A 17736-nucleotide genomic window follows, 5' to 3' on the forward strand; every position below is an offset into this window, starting at 1 on the left:
CCCTTTAACGGAGATGCACGAAGCACGAAGGGTCTGCCTGAGAGCCAGGCTATTGCTGAAGGGCAATACGATTTTTATAGCCTGTCTCGCTAAGGTGGAATGCTCTCCTGTTAGCCTAGTAAACCAACGCCACCTGCTGGACGTCAACATTTTTTTGGCCGCGAGTGGTCTAGCCTCGGATTGGTTGAACATTTTGAACACATTGCCCTGAGTCTGGCAGACCAATCACAACGCAGAGATTTGTTTTGAATCAAAGCGGGCGGGGATTTGAGGGAGTGACGACGAAGCTCGCAATGTTGGGAAAGCATATAAACGAGAACTATTGCTGATTGGTCAGAGCGCCGGCCTGTAGGCACAGGCACGGCCTGAAAAACAATGTGTTGTTCTCATCAAGTCTTCGGATGTATTGTTCATCGGGGCCAGACTAAATTACACATCCAGTCTCACATTTAGGCTGGTTTATCAGGCTACTCTTGTGAAAGTACTGCACCAAAACTGACACAAAGTGACTTTTCTGAAATAAGCCTCCATGGTCTGGTCACAAGAAAGTTCGATCAGCTCGATCTCTTCCTCGCTTGGCAGCGCAGGGCTGTCAACCTCTGATTCGAAGGGATCACACACCCATTCTTCCTCTCTGTTGTGTGCACTCTACGGGAACTAGTCATTAAACCGCGTTTGGAGTTTGTAGAGATGTGCAGGGACGGTACTCTTCAGAGCATTTTGTCCGCGACATCCAGCTGAAGTGCCTCTTTACAGGTGTTGGGGAACATGTGGAGCCTGTCTTTGATTACTCTGTCTTCCCACAATGCAAACTTCCTTTTGAATGCAGTGACTTTTTGGGACTTTTATTTGTATTTTATTCATATTCATATTTATTCATATTCTGAGTTTGTCATTGGTTATTTTACAATTAAATGTGGTACATGAAATTTTTTTTTGACTATATCACCACTGTTAATTAATTACCATAAGGGGGGCCCACTTCTCCCATTACAGGGCCCACACCCAGGGGTAACTGCCCTGCTGGCCCAATCTGGAGAGTGGGCCCCTCCGCAGAGCTGGGCCCATTAGGCCCTTGGCGACACATGCACACAGCCTGGAGAAACACACACACACACACACAAACTGATATAAAATCGTAATGGGGTGGACAAAGGGGTCAGCTGTTCCGGGCCCAGAGAGAGAGGGGCCTCAGATGTCTCGGGCCCAGCCAAAGCTGTCACATGTACACACACACACAAGGTGGGATTTACAGATATTGCTATCATCTCCAGCTGTAAAACTAATCACACAGTTAGCCAACTTGTGTTTTATTTACATTTCTTTCTGGCTGCTACTCTGGGAAGCATGTGATGGAGTTATCTCTCTCTCTCTCTCCGTGAGAGAGACACTGTATTATCCATCTAGGAAATAATTCAGGAAAGTAATATGTTCATTCACACAGTTTGCTTCCACTAAATCCCCAATATGTTCAAGTAGGGGTCTCTGCAGGGCAGAGGGCGGATATCAACCGAGGTGGGCGTTTTTCCACCAGTGCAAGTCAACGAGAGTAGGCGGATATCAACCATTGCATCTGATTGCCTGAACGAGAGTAGGTGGACACGNACGCACGGACGCGCGCACACACACACACACACACACACAACAAATCCCATTCACCACCAGTCATCAATCACACACTCATGCCCATTAACAAGAGCACACTCTATGGAGCAGTAGCGAGGGGGGTATGGGTCCTCAACATAAAATGCGAGATATTCCCCCTCTCTACCCCGGCCCCTGAACCCTGGACCTCCATATTCTTTGTAGAAATTTCCACAGACCACGCAAACCTCCACCTCACACCCTACCCTGTAATCTTCCACGAAAGAGGCAGGATGGGCACTGCAGTCGACAACACCTAATGAAAAAAAAGAAGAAGAAATCTGTTTTCTGTGTCTTTTCAGACTATCCATGGCGCAATTGGGGTGTCACCCTATAAAAGTGGTGGCGTACATAATCACACACTGGCTATTTCTCAAAAGCAAGGCAAGGACACTTGGAAGTGTATCAGCCTAATTACTCACGCCCAGTGATTGGATACTCATTGGTGAAATCTGCGGAGTATCCAATCACTGGGCGTGACTAATTAGGCTGATGCACTTCCAAGTGTCCTTGGCCTAACTTTTGAGAAAGGGCCACTGTCAGATGCGCTTTTGTTGCAGCTGCCGCCACCACCACCACCACCACCTCAGCCTTCCATCTCTGTTACTCTCATGAGGTGAGAGCCTGAGAGGAGGCCTGATGTGTTTTGGCGGCCTAAGGCCTTGTGGCATTCGTGCCACACATCGTCCAAAGGTGGTGGACCGCGCCAACTTTTTTTTTTTTCCACAAGGCAAGGAAGTGAATCATATACACTAATGAACATGTTACTAAGACACATGTGAAGACATAAAAGCACTTACTATCAAGCCACTGGAGGTGGCCCCTTGATCTGAAGTCTCTGTGGCTGACAACACGGTAAAACGTCCAGCAGGTCCTGGCCAGCTTGGCGATTGCCACATCACCCTCCTCTTGGACAGCCTCCAGGAAGATAATTTCAAGAATTTCGGGTGCGGGCGGCAACTGTGTATGCAGAAACACCAAGGGAAGAGAGCCCGGGGTGGCACAGTGGAGGATGGCGCTTGTGGCATCTGTGGCGCAGCACTGGGGAATGGAGCCCGGGGTGGCACAGTGGAGAATGGCGCTTGTGGCATCTGTGGCGCAGCACTGGGGAATGGAGCCCGGGGTGGCACAGTAGAGAGTGGAGCCTGTAGCATCTGTGGTGCAGCACTGGGGAAGGGAGCCCGGGGTGGCACAGCAGAGAGTGGCGTCTGTGGCGCAGCACTGGAGAAGGGAGCCCGGCGAGGCACAGCAGAGAGTGGCGTCTGTGGCGTCTGTGGCGCAGCACTGGGCAGTCATGGGTGAGCGGTTAGGGCGTAGCACAGCAGAGACTGGAGTCTGTGGCGTCTGTGGCGCACAACTGGGAAAGGGAGCCCGGCGAGGCACAGCAGAGAGTGGAGTCTGTGGCGTCTGTGGCGCAGCACTGGGAAAGGAGCCCGAGGTGGCACAGCAGAGAGTGGAGTCTGAGGTGGCACAGCAGAGAGTGGAGCCTGTGGCGCAGCACTGGGGAAGGGGAAGGGAGCCCGGCGAGGAACAGCAGAGAGTGGAGTCTGTGGCGCAGCACTGGGGAAGAGGAAGGGAGCCTGAGGTGGCACAGCAGAGAGTGGAGCCTGTGGCGCAGCACGTGGGAAGGGAGCCCGGGGTGGCACAGTAGAGAGTGGAGCCTGTAGCATCTGTGGTGCAGCACTGGGGAAGGGAGCCCGGCGTGGCACAGCAGAGAGTGGAGTCTGTGGCACAGCACGTGGGAAGGGAGCCCGAGGTGGCACAGCAAAGAGTGGCGTCTGTGGCGCAGCAGAGAGTGGCGCTTGTGGCGTCTGTGGCGCAGCACTGGGCAGTCATGGGTGAGCGGTTAGGGCGTCAGACTTGCATCCCAGAGGTTGCCGGTTCGACTCCCGACCCGCCAGGTTGGTGGGGGGAGTAATCAACCAGTGCTCTCCCCCATCCTCCTCCATGACTGAGGTACCCTGAGCATGGTACCGTCCCACCGCACTGCTCCCCATGGGGTGCCACTGAGGGCTGCCCCCTTGCACGGGTGAGGCATAAATGCAATTTCGTTGTGTGCAGTGTTCACTTGTGTGCTGTGGATTGCTGTGTCACAATGACAATGGGAGTTGGAGTTTCCCAATGGGCTTTCTTTCTTTCACTGGGGAAGGGAGCCCGAGGTTGCACAGCAGAGAGTGGAGCCTGAGGCGCCTGTGGCGCAGCACTGGGGAAGGGAGCCCGGCGTGGCACAGTAGAGAGTGGCGTCTGTGGCGCAGCGGAAGTGTGACTGGCAATATGCTTTATAAGAGCACCCTTGTTGATGTACACAGCCGCACACATACTAGAGTGTAAATGTGTCCCACCACGACAGTCTAGGCTGCAGCTGTATATAACAGTGTCTAAAAAAAATGGAAGCATCATGTTAAAATAACAACATGCATATCAATAGACATCAATTTATATATTTGCAATGTTATCAAGCACATACAATAAAATAGAATTAAGTAACAATCTCACCCTGAAACTCAATAGCCCTTGGCCTGTGTGAGGCCATATGGGTAGCAACTTTAAGGTACTCTCTTGGGGGGTATTTATCAGTAGAGCAAAGAGGGCAGAGAAATTCTGAAGAATCCGTACTAAGCCGTTGGGGCTGTGGCACTGGACTGCCCTTTGGCTGTACAGATATATGCTGTGGGAGACACATGAACAACAGACATATTCAGCATTATTTACAAATGTTACTCCAAAATAAACAGACATCTCTGGTCATGATTTCATGTCAGTCAACGCAGCAGGTGTAAAAATGGGTGTAAAATTGGTGGTGACATTTCCTGGCTAAATGAGTGGGTTTCTGGGGCAAAGTTTCTCTAGCAATTCTTAAAATTATATCAGCCACGTGGATGAAAAAGTCATGCATTTTCATTACACCAGGGTCATTCCACGCCAAATCAACAAGAGCCCGCACACTTAGGTCTCAAAAAAATCTGAAAATATTACTGAGTGTACCCATGGTACTTAAGACAAACACTGTTACTTTATTTGAATGTAAGATGTATACTCTCCATGTTACAGCCAATTTCACTGGGGGAGGGGGGCGCCCATTTTGTTCACACTCTTTTTTTTGTCAAAGTTCACAAGCCCGTAGCTCAAGAACTAAACCTAGTAGGAAGCTCAAATTTGGCATGCTGGTACATAGATATGAATAGTTTGTTGCAAAACTGTCAGTTTTGGTCTGTATGATCCTGCATCGTCATGGCATTCCCTCAAAGATGATACAAATTGTACTGGAGTTTTTGGCTGTGCTCTGTTAAGGCCTTCAGAAGACATATTTGTGCCCAACATAGCCTCATGATTTTTTCCCCTTGTAGATACAAGTAGAAACACTCCCATAAAAATCTATAAATAGAAAGGAAACCCCATCAGTGTTTGACCAGAAGACCTCACAAGTCTGACAAATCATTTTGGGTGTCATTTTCAGAGCACCAGAACACCTTGTGGGATTGTCCACAGATTTTTATTTTATATTTTTCTTCATTCTCCATGAAGTCTTCTTTTTAAAAATGCCAATGAGACTTGTCTTATGTGATGTTTTCTTTTGTAATTTCCACCCTATACATGGGCAAAATGCAAAAAGAGAGCAACATGATTTCGATAACATTTAATGTAAAGGCTAAATAATCAAATGCAAATTTTGCCCAGACATGATCACCCGAGAGTCCCTGTGCAGGGGTGCAGGTATCCCTTTCAATTTAAATGATTTCAGGAGCGTTCAATGTGGGAGCAGGTTCGCACACCAAAAGAGACAGTACAGTGGCTTCAAAAAGTCTACACACCCCTCTTCAAATGTCAGGTTTTTGAGATGTAAAAAAATGACCGAAAGACAAATAAATTCACAGCTTTTTCCACCTTCAATCTAAACTATTAACCTGTACAACGCAATTGAGAAACAAGCATAAAGCTTTAAATGGAAACAATAGAAAATAAAAAATAAAATATACACACCCTTAAATTAATACTTAGTTGCAGCACCTTTGGCTTGTCTGGGCCATTCCAAAACCTCAATATTATTCTGGTGAAGCCATTCTTTTTGTAGACTTAGGCGTGTGCTTGGAGAAATTGTCGTTCTGAAAGATTAGTTCCTCTGCATCTTCACCTTTCTACCAGGGGGCCGAAAGGTTTTGTGCCACTACCACGGCCCCTGTGGAAATTTTCATAATTCTCTCCTCCATAATGAAGGCCCCAGTTACAATTGAAGAAAAGCAGCACAAAAGAACAATGCTGCCACCACCATACTTCATGTTAGGTATGGTGTTATTGAGGTGATGTTTTGTGCCAAATATACCCTTTGGAATTATGACCAAGTTCAATCTCTTGGTGGAGTAAATCTAGCAAAAAATACTTCTGTAATCTCCCAAATGTATGTGAGAAGATATGTTATGGTCAGGTGAAACCGAGGTCGAACATTTTGGACATAATTCCAAGAGGTATGTTTGGCACAAAAACAACACTACATTGCCAAGGTAACGCCATGCGTAAAGTGAAGCATGGTGGTGGCAGTATCATGCTATGTGACTGTTGTTCTTCTGCTGTAACTGGGGCTTAAGTCAGGGAGGCAGGAATTATGAACAGTTCCACAGGGGCCATTGTAGAGGCACAAAACCTTCTGCCCCCTGTTAGAAAGATGATGATGCAGATGAACTTAATCATTCAGAACGACAATTACCTCAGACACATGCCAAAAATCAACAAAAAATGGCTTCATTAGAATAAGATTGAGGTTTTGGAATGGCCCAGACAGAGTTCAGACCTGTATGACACGGAACATCTGTTGGGCGATCTGAGAAGGACTGTGCAGATGAGATGCATTCGCAATCTGTCAGATTTGGAGTGCTTTTGCAAAGATAAGTGGAAAAAATTGTCACATCAACGTTTGCCATGCTGATAAGAGTCTTACTCAAAAAAGACTGAGTACTGTAATCGAAGGAAAGGTGCTGCAACAAGGTATTAGTTCAAGGGTGTGCATATTTATGCAACCATGTTAATTCAAGTTTTTTATTTTCTATTCTTTCCCTTTAAAGCTTTGGGTTTGTTTTTCAACTGCATTGTGCAGGATAATAGTTTAGATTTAAGTGGGAAAAGTTGTGAAATTATTTGTCTTTCAGTCATTTTTTTTACATGACAAAAACCTGGAATTTGAACAGGGGTGTATAGACTTTTGGGAGGCACTGTAGGTCAGGCACAAGGAGTCATGTTGTTACTTTTTTTGACCAGCAGATGGCAGCGGAAGAAACGCATAGAAAACATATTGCCCTCAATGTGCATGTTGCCCATGTTCAGGTTGGAAATTACAAAAGAAAACATCACATAAGACAAGTCTCATTGGCATTTTTAAAAAGAAGAATTCATGGAGAATGAAGAAAAAACTAAAATAAAAATCTGTGGACAATCCCACAAGGGGTTCTGGAGCTCTGAAAATGACACCCAAAATGATTTGTCAGACTTGTGAGGTCTTCTTTTCAAACACTGATGGGGTTTCCTTTCTATTTATAGCTTTTTATGAGAGTGTTCCTACTTGTCTCTACAAGGGAAAAAAATCAAGAGGCTATGTTGGGCACAAATATGTCTTCTGAAGGCCTAAACAGAGCACAGCCAAAAACTCCAGTACAATTTGTATCATCTTTGAGGGAATGCTATGACAATGCACGATCATACAGACCAAAACTGACAGTTTAGCAACAAACTATTCCTATCTATGTACCAGCATGCCAAATTTGAGCTTCATACATGGTTTAGTTATTGAGCTAGGGGCTTGTGAACTTTGACAAAAAAAAGAGTGTGAACAAAATGGGCACCCCCCTCCCCCAATAAAATTGGCTGTAACACGGAGAGTATACATCTTACATTCAAATAAATGTACAGTGTTTCTCTTAAGTACCATGGGTACACTTGGTAATATTTTCAGAATTTTTTGAGACCTAAGTGCGCGGGCACTTGTTGATTTGGCGTGGAATGACCCCATTATCAAATTGAGGGCCATGTAGGCCTACTGGCATAAAGACAGGTGGGACATTTTAATGCATGTTATTATATGGTTGTGACGTCATCTGTCGAATGCTCCATTCATTTCAACGGGGCTCCCCAACGTTCGCACGTCTGTTATTTTTCGATAACGGACGGGTTGGTCTATAACAGACCCCTGTCAATGGCAACAAGACTTTTCACTGCTAAAGCGACTTTTCAACAAGACTCTAATCAGCTGCTGTGATAGACAACAACTGTTGTCCTGGCTACCTAGCTGTTGCCTAGCGGTGTTCCACAACGGTTACCGCACTGTTTTGTTTTGCGCAGCAACAATCTTAACATTAAATAGGCCTAAAGAAATGTCCCCGCCATGTGTGAGTCATTTAAGTATATCCATATAATAAGCGGGTTAACTTTCGGCGAGTCGGTCGCTTTGTGGAATAGCAGCACTTCAGAGAGAACAAGACCCCTCCGCTCCGCGTCGGGGTCTAAAGATTCTCTCTGTCGTGCTGCTATTACACGGTAGCGACCTTCTCGCCGAACGTTAACCCTTACTTACTGTAGACAAAAAGCAGTGTGTTTGTGACCTCTGGTACTTCCATCATGGTCAAAACAATTCTCCACTTTCAGCCGTCTCCATCTTCCAAAAGCATCTCCCAACCGTTTTATACCTCACTTTGTCTTGAGGTTGTCTATTTCGTAAACATAGCGAGGCCTTGACAATGGTGACAATGACAAAAATACCAGTAGTTTTGGGTAGGGTGCGCACATCCAAAAACACTTGTTGCAGGTGCCAGACAAAAAAATCAGATAGTTGAAAAAGGTAGGTCTGCACACTGCCGATAAGCTCCAAAAATAAACTTTATTTTTATTTTAATTTTAAATGACAAAAACACCAACACGTGTTCATAGTAGGCTACTAGACCTGCTTGAAAAGTACAACAAATACTAGGCTACTTGTGGGCAGCAACTTAGTTTTTCAATTGCAATTATTCTGGCTGGACAACAACGGTTACTACTTAAATAAATGAACATGACTCCTACATGTCTAGTGAAGCACCAGAGCCATTTCATGATTATTTGGAATAGCCTACATTTCTTACATGCTGTTAAAATAACAGCTTCCAACTTCACGTTAGGATGTCGTGGCTCCTACTGGAGTTTAGAACTATATTAACTTAATTCATCACACGCATGATAACTCTTAGATGTTTGTTGTTTGCAAAGGATAACCAACAGATTTCAGACGTAATCAACACTTACGCCATTTAGCTGTTAGCTTGCTAACGGTATCTCGGCGGAAACAATGGGACAAACCCTGTATTTAACCCACGTTAATTAAACGACCGGCAAATTTAGAAACTAAAACGTGGTTTAGGTTACTCACGCGACTGCCTGGTGATTCCACCAATACAATCAATGAAGACGGACAATAATGATAATATATCTTCTCTGGAAGCGAATTTCGCGGTGATTTTCGAGCCATCGTATAGCTGCCCACCTCTCGGTGAGTCTCATGTCTCTGCAAACGAAAGTTTAAAGTTCCCATGGCATGAAATTTCCATGGTCTTTTGGGGCTTTGTATGTGTTTGCGGGGGTGTCAGGATGCTATATCCGCAATCTTTCTCAAAATAAAGCTGAAACGCGCCATTTAGGCCTCTTTGTTGGAAAGTCTCCTCTCCCTGTGCGTCGTTCTGTTAATTATATGCAACAGGAGGAGGAGGGGGGCAGGAGGGGGAGTGTCGTTGATGAGCAGGGGCGGAGCCGCGGGCTAACGCTGTGTTGTGGTGGTGGTACGGCAGGCTAGCTGTTACCTAGAGTTAGCAATTTGCCCTAGTTATCAATGGGACGTCCAGCACCTGATGGAACTTACTCTCGCTTGTTTTGACCGAAAGATGACACAATCTATTGCCTACCTGCTCATGGGCTTCAGTGCAGGACGCCTCAGAAGGGTGAGTTTGAAATGTTATGTCTGCAATTTTCGTTGAATGGGCAGTTATGAAGCACTGTTACTTGCCAGTAACTTTGTAACTACAGCAGCAATCATTCACCATGCAAGGACCTGGCAAGCACCGTCATAAATTACAATATTCTTTTTTTTACATATGAGCAAACAACCCCATTTGATGTGTGTGATGCACGTTACTGGCATCGCAACTGTCTCTAAACCCAGCAACTTTCTCCGTGTGGTTAGCATGCAATTGCAAGTCCTTCCCCTTTGTAATGTTATGCCATGCAACACAAACGTGGTAAAAATGTTATAAATGAACGAGGGGGTAAGTTAGTTGTCAGGTTATAGTAGACTTTTACACCTTTGTTTACAGCATTGTTCTGTTTCACCACTGCAATGCTTATCATGCATCACAAGTCTGTTTGAGGAGGGCGGTGATGACATGACAAAAGGCTACTCTTTATGATGTACGCACTTCCTCACCGGCTCATCATAAAATGTGTCTACATACAACTAATCTGCATTTGAACAGCTCCCCTGTGCACTGCCTGTGCTGGAGAATAGCCAGCTTTCCTTTGTCCAATAAATGGCATTAAATGCATCTATTATGCCTTGTATTCCAGTGATTCCCAACCTTCTTTGCCCTGTGTACCCCCTAATTAATTTTGTCACATCATGAGTACCCCCTCCTTCATGCTCTGTATGATCCTCTATACCAATATGAGTACACTCCATATATTTGTTAGCATCACATTTTCCACGTACCCCTACTGGTACACAACGTACCCCTGGTTGGGAGACACTGTTGTATACAGTGGTGTAGTCTTGTCTATGTAGAACGCGGGTATACCCACTTCTAAATTTCAGGGATTTCACTTTCAGTATACCCACTTAAAATTGATTGATCCATTGTTTGAATAGCACAAATATATACAGTATACCCACTTCAAAAAATGCTCAAATATACGGTATACCCACCATAAAAAAGTAGACTACACCACTGGTTGTATACAATGGTGAAATATTCCATGCTCTGTTGACATCACATTTATCCATAGTTGCCAGTTAAGTTTCCATTGCGAAAATAGCATCATCTCATGTTTACCTGACAGTAACCTGGCTAACAGTATCAGAAAACTGCCTTTTTTGTAATAAGGTTAGCTGCTAGTGTGGAAACTGAGACAATGCCCACAGAAAGAGACATTATGCTGCCTACCTCAGGTAGCATTACTTTCATTTGACGCCATCTGTGCATAGAGCAAACTTGCCATGTCTTATCTTTATCTGATCACTAAAACTTGGAGAGAAGGCAGGAGAGCCACAACGCATGCTGGAACTTTTTGTACAGAGTTCAAGATCACTATAAGCGGCTAATTCAATTATGCAGACAGTGTGAAGACAGTGTACACATTTATTTACAACAGCATCAAGAATATTAAATTGGAACATGGGAATATTTTATGGAAGGCAAATATTGTATTGAAAGAAGAACAGCAATAACAGTCTCTGTAACCATCTTTTCTATTTTTCCAGCCGTTTCAGGCATTTGTCCAACAGTGATTCGAGTGTTGTCTTGCATATCCATGCCGAGTTCCCCGATGAAGGACGTTGGGACCTCGATACAAGGCTGGCGGTGACCTCCTCTGGCTGGCTCGTCTGAACTGCGCTGACTTGTCTTCTAGGGCACCAACATTGCATTAGTCACGGGGTTTCCGAAGACCTTTCCACACAAAGCACACAGGAAAAGAAAAATATTGTTTAGAATGCTATGTCATTTTTGAATTATTGAAGTAACACTATTAAAATGTTATGTCAGAATTAGTTGAACTGAATTCTTTTCAAATCTTACCAAAGGTTGGATTAGCTTTTGATGTTTGCCGGTGGTTGGTGTGCATTTTCATTCTAGAGGACAGCCATCTGTAAGAAGTGTCTGCAGGTACAAAAGACAATGTGTGAACAGAGTGTCCCTCTTATTTTTCATTTGGTCAAGAGGGTGAGGGTTAGCCAGTTTCAAAGACAAACCTTGTTATTGTCATTGGAAAGGATATGAAGGGTTCCTTCCTAAAACACTGCAAGAGCCATTTTATACTAATGCCATGAATTGTATTGTGTAGTTATAATTACTTACATCAAGTCAAGTATCACCTGAAACCGTGTGTGTGTGTGTGTGTGTGTGTGTGTGTGTTGCATTGCCTTGTAAATCAAATATAGACATCTCAACAGAAGAGTGTTTTCAGGGGGCATAGTGCATTATCCCAGCTCATGTCTTCTACTTGCGCTTGTGGCCCAACAACCTAGCATCCATGGAGAAAATAAGTTTCCCTGCTATGCACAACAACTAATAAAAAAAAGACATTTGAATTTATCTTCTACGAGTTGTTGAATTGCCCATCTATCAGCATACCACATCATATTTTGCAAGGTCATCACAAGGCCACAAGCACAAAGGAGGATGAGAGTTTGGATAGTGGAAAGGAAACAAGGTAGGCCTACATGTTTTGCACTTTAGTGTAATCCTGCTTTTAAAAAGAAAAACAAAAACAAAAAAAATCAGGCGCTAGAACAAGATCCATCTTCTCACCTGCACAGCATATAAGGAAAGACAACATTCTTTGGAGCAACTTGTTCCAGTTAGACAGATGCATTTTTTTTTACTTTTTTATTTGGCTACAATGCTTACGCTTTTCGGCCCTTATGGCCTTCTTCAGGGCGTATAAATTGCAACCTTTAGTGCCTCTGCATCTGTCTACCTGGACCAAGTTTGAGAGCCCCTACACTGATGAGCACCACGGAAAAAAGGTGAAGACACAGAAGCACTCAAATTACTGGTACCTGCTTGTGTTTGGAGCAAATTGGATGATGACTGAATGGGAAGACTCCAACGTAGTGGTGAGGGTGGAGTTTTGCTTCATCATGTTGCTTTCTTCGGGAACTTCTGTAGATGAGAATTGCGGACATTAGGAAGAAATACAGAATATATCTTTCAATGATCTACAATAAGCCTCTCGAATTCTATACAAGAAAATGGTCTGAGTCAGAACAGAGACAGAAATGTCAAGGAAACATAAACCTAATATTCGACTGCATCTGGCTTTCCAAGCTATTCACGGATATGAATGAAAATGTGACAGACAGTGGGAGCAGGTTGCATAGCAACTCGTAACTCCACAGCTGCCTGCCCTGGAGCAATGCAAGATGGACAAGTGATCCGACTGCTGTATTCTGTGTACCTACCAGAGGTTATGCCAAATGTGTTATATGATGAAAACAAAAACGCAATCAAATGCCGTCACAACCACTAAATAGCAGCCTGTAACAACTGCTTGATGTCTGTGTTGTATGTGTCAGCTGAGCTCGTGCATTCACGCACATCTCGCTGAGTAATTACTGCAGCCAGCTACGTTTCAATGCAGTGGCCAGTAGCTCTACACTCGGTATAGTTAGGTGACCACATCTAGTCAAAGGCTTGCCTGGTCAAATGCCAATTCATGAGTTCGGTGTGTATCGCTAGTCATAACTGATCTTTCCGAACATACGGTTAGTTCTAACACCTGTTAGCTCAAGTTATAACATCCCTAGGTGAAACTACGAACACAAGTCTCCATAGGAATGAATATGTACAGCACCATGCACCACAGCCAACAAAAAGGGTTTCCTAAATAAATCGTGTTTTCACCAGCAACATTTTAAAATGCCTTGTTTTCAACCACAGGACCCTCCTTGGTCAACCAACCAAATGTTGAGAAATGTTGGTTTTGTTGAATCGGTGTTTAATAGAATAATTGTCAACATCACATTCCTTGTTAGCTAGCTAGCTGGATGCCCGTGTTATTTGACAGGGCAGGTGGGCTAACATTTCATTTCCATCGAAACTATTTAGTTAATTGTGCTCATGCTTGATGTACATGTAAGTTCAAAAGACCATGGTCATATTTTACAGACGATTTCCCAAGAAAAACAAGACAGAGTATGGCTATTGATTTTGTAGCAGTGTAGCTTTCATGGCTAATGTATGGGGGTTTCCCCCCACAGCTAATACTGCAGGCTAGTTAGCCATGACACTGTTATACAGACTGGAAGCTTTTCATGACTTACTTGTTCAGGAGGCTTGGTGGTATTGATCCAGACTTCAGCGTCAGGTGTTGGCCATAACTTGCTCTGTATTGTCCCAGATTGTGAAAGCATTAATCCGGAAAATGTTCCCTCAGACATTGAACAGGCACGTAATGTGGTGTTCTGCTGGTATTTATAGAGTTTTCAAATGAATGGGCGAGCTAGTGGGTGGAGAGAGGGCGTGGACGAGTTGAGAGCGAACAAGGGCATGACGTCATCTCGGGCACACACGAGCTTTGCGTCAATTGGATGCTGTGTCAGAGTTTGTTTACAAACTGGGAGGAACCTCCAGCACAGCTCGGTGTACACAGTAACACATTGCAAACCACTGGGATGGCTTCAGGAGGTCAGAGTAACTCATTTTAAGGCCCCAAAACATCTTAAGGTCAAAATTTTACGCCATGGGCACTTTAATGCCATTTCATAATCGATTGCTTGAGTGCTCTATTGGAGTCAATGTAAAGGTGGGGGGGCTGCAGTCTTGGACACCCAAATGCTCCGTTCAGCACCAAATGTCAAAATTGTGATGAGAACAGCTCTAATTCACCCCAGAAGTCACACAAACAGGGCTTAATGTCTAAAATAGCGAACCACCACTTTAAGGCCAGTTCACATCAAAGATTTGCGACCAGTGTTGCCAGATTTTCTGCGACAAATAAGCGACTGACGTCCTGAAAACAAACCCAAAAGAAGCGACTGACGGGCGTAGTGAAAACAAGCCCAAAATAAGCAACCGAAGGGGTGGGTTGTCAGTTGAGTGCCTAGTCAGGGAAGACCTTGCTCTTTGCGGGGGTCTGCGTGGCAGCTAAAATCCCCTGAAGTGACCACAGAAAGTGGCAGTTAACAAAGCTGTAATAGGGTCACTTGTAAGGATGAGTGAGAAAAGACGAGTTGCCATTGAGAAACATTCAAATGACCGGCAGAGCAGGAGAAAACAGCAAGCCCAACCCTGAAAAGAACAAGCCCAAAAAAAACGCAACCCGCGACTTTACAAAATTGAAAGCGACTGCTCAAAAAAAGAAGCCCAAGGTCGCTTATAATAAGCGGACTTGGCAACACTGTTCGCGACAAGACGAGACGGTTGCAGCGGTGTGAATCAATCGTCGTAAAGGGCCGTACACACACGTCGCCACTAGTTACTCGCTCAGCGGATGAAGTCAATAGAATGTCGATGTGTTCCAGTGCGACTCGCAGGCGAGCACTGTACAAGCGATGCGATGAAGGGGGAATCCGAGTTGAAAATATTTTATCTTCGAGCGAGGAGAGTAAGTGAGTAACCAATTGGAATGCAGAGTTCGGTACTTCTCGCCTGTTCATTGGCAGTTAACCCTCTGAGGTCTAAGGCCTATCAGAGGCTTTTAGGCTGCTTGCACCACCCTGACATTTTCAAGTATTTTCAACAAACAGTAAGCATCTATGCAAAAGTGAAATATATGGTTGCATTCTGAAAAGCCTGACAATAAATAATCTGAAAGAAAATTGGGTGTCATACAAACATGTTTTATTTAAATTGAGTATAAACACAACTGTAAAAAAAAACAGGTTCAGAGGTCTTCAAAAGATGCAAGAAAACACACAATAAATATATCTAGCCAAGACTTTTGAAGTTTGAATCTTGTAAACAAATGTGTTGGCTGCATAAAAGTAAAAAGGGCATTTAGAAATGTTTTGTTGTTTTCATACAAAATGCAAAAAAGAAACACTATGTCAGGCCACTGCCTGTCTCATTTGAATACTAATGAGATAGGTGTGAAAAACCTCTAATGGCCCACACCCCCCTGTCAATCTCCATGTGCTCTGATAACACACACCCCTGTCACTCTCTTTGTCCTGTGGCCAAGTGAGGAGCATGGCTGTGTTTACCCTAGATGAAAGGGGCGTGTTGTCACCTCTGAATAGCCACTCAAGCACCGGTACTTTACATGTGAATAGCTATACGTGTGGCTGCTACAGGCAGAGAGTACAGAATATGCGAAGATTTCTTTTCACTTTCTTTAAATTGGGCCAGCTATATAATTTATTCAATATATATATATTTGAAATCTGGAAGGTCTGAGGTTTCTAATGGTGTAACTTATATGTTTCAATGACAAAAACTCACAGAGTTACAGATTTGTTTTTGGAGACATGTCAAATTGCCCTCTCAAGGGCAATTAGACGTCAGAGGGTTAAAGCCGCGGGAACTTTCATTGAACGTTCCATGAAAGAGTTGCGAGTAGGCGAGCAAGCGAAAAGCTAGCTTTGTGTGTGTACGCCGCTTTAGGCGTTGCGAGCTGTTGCGAGTAGTTTCAAAAGATTAATCATGTCAAATCGCAGTCGCAAGGTTTTAGAACATAAGCCACTATGACGCCTTGTCGTCCAGCCATCATCCGACAATGTTTGTGTGTGTGCGTGTGTTGTTTGTTGTTGGTGGTGGACAGTAGTCACAAGAGGGCGCAAGAGCATATCGAATGGCAGAGCCGTACTTTACAATCACATGACAAATGTGCGTATTTTGATCAACTTGACTTGCCGTAGGCAAGGGTCTTTTCGTCCAGAATAGAAGAAGACGCCTCTTTGGCAGTCTCTTTTGCTATCGTCACGTCACGATAGTAGGCTACCATTGCAGTGCTATGGCGTTTGGTAGTTCTTCAATTCACTAAATAATAGCTTCAAAATAAGTATTTCTCCTTATCTACATTTCGGGTACTACACCAAAGGAAGTCAAGCCGTATCTAGTCGAAAGATGACCAGAAGAGTGAAGGACACTGCACTTCTGTTAAAGATAAGTGTTGTTTACTGTTATAGATAATGCTATACGTCTGCGTTAGCACGGGTATGGTTAGCATATTATAACTTCTCTGATATGTTTTTGACTGTAGAGCTATGTGTTCCTTTCAAAACCCATTTCGAGTGTTTATGTCGCGTGCAGGTTCACGCGAGTTTAGGTTGTGTGTACAATTTGTTAAAAATACGTTACGGGTGTTAGTCAGTTCAACACTAGGGATAGGATCATGGCCGACTTTTGGACAGATGAACACAAAGAGCGTTTGATTTCTTTGTTTGAGGAGTTTCCTTGTCTGTATGACCCGACTTTAAAGGCATACAGCAACAAGTGCAGTAAGGGCAATGCCCTTAGGAGCATCGCCAAGGCACTTGTGTCAAATAGTGAGTTTTTTTCTTGACCCGCGGGCAGGGTCCGATTTAGAAGGCCCGCCCCCCCTAGGTTACATGTGATTTAAAAAGTCTTCCTGACATGGATTAAGTTGTCAATACAGTGTCGATTTGGAGCTTAGGTATCGCTACTGTATCAGAGACGAGTTCAGAAAATGATGTTGATTAAACGGGGTCAGCAGCCCATTGACGCTGTAGGTCAGTGTGGGTCAGCCCTATGTTGCCACAGTCCATTGGCCCAACATCACAACATTACAAAGACTTAAGAAATAGTTGTTAGGCTAACTGCTCCCACATAGGTAAATAGCTTGAATTGTATTGTGATATTAAGTGACCTGGGTGTAGGCATGATTCCACTGTGGTTATGGATAGGGAAAGGTTTTCTATCTCTGTTTTAAAAAGAAAGGTTGAAGAGATGTGGGCCGTGGGACTGTAAGCCTGTATGTAGGCCTAAAATGCTACTGTGTTTGTCTTCTACGTATGGAGTGTGACTTGATTTTGTTTAACTGGTGAACCTGTTCTCATTTGTGATGTTTACGGTTAATGATTCTTGAAATTACTTTCTTTCCGTCGGTCTTTCTTTAGCCGAAGAGCTCAACAAGAAAATCCATTCCCTGAGGACATAATACAGTCGCTATGTCAAGCTGCTGGCCTCAGGGAGTGCAGGAGGGAGGACTGTGCAGTGTTGCCAGATGTGTCTGACCAAATCCCGCCCAAAAGGTTCTCACAAACCGCCAAAATTCAACAAATTACATTGACTTCTATGGCCCCAAAACGGCTGAAAAAAACGCCAAATGGCCAATTTTTGCCGTTTTTACCCGCAGACGCTCATCCCAAGTACAGCCATAGAAATCAATAGAATTTAGGTCAAATTG

The 17736-nt window shown here is 44.1% G+C and overlaps 2 long non-coding RNA genes across 3 annotated transcripts; one reads left to right on the forward strand and one right to left on the reverse strand.

Moving 5' to 3' along the window:
* Positions 1-9425: 9425 nt before the first annotated feature.
* Positions 9426-11413, forward strand: LOC134443011 (uncharacterized). Its single transcript, XR_010033536.1, has 2 exons — positions 9426-9596; positions 11129-11413. It is a non-coding gene; the product is annotated as an uncharacterized LOC134443011 (long non-coding RNA).
* LOC134443010 (uncharacterized) lies at positions 11036-13812 on the reverse strand. 2 transcript variants are annotated; one of them, XR_010033535.1, is made up of 4 exons: positions 13691-13812; positions 12428-12530; positions 11445-11525; positions 11036-11315 (listed from the first exon to the last, which is right to left on the reverse strand). It is a non-coding gene; the product is annotated as an uncharacterized LOC134443010 (long non-coding RNA). The 2 variants fall into 2 exon arrangements; XR_010033534.1 differs by lacking the exon at positions 13691-13812 and having other exon boundaries at positions 12428-13295.
* Positions 13813-17736: the final 3924 nt, after the last annotated feature.

This window comes from Engraulis encrasicolus, unplaced genomic scaffold (genome assembly GCF_034702125.1).
Source record: "Engraulis encrasicolus isolate BLACKSEA-1 unplaced genomic scaffold, IST_EnEncr_1.0 scaffold_27_np1212, whole genome shotgun sequence".
NCBI classification, from domain to species: domain Eukaryota; kingdom Metazoa; phylum Chordata; class Actinopteri; order Clupeiformes; family Engraulidae; genus Engraulis; species Engraulis encrasicolus.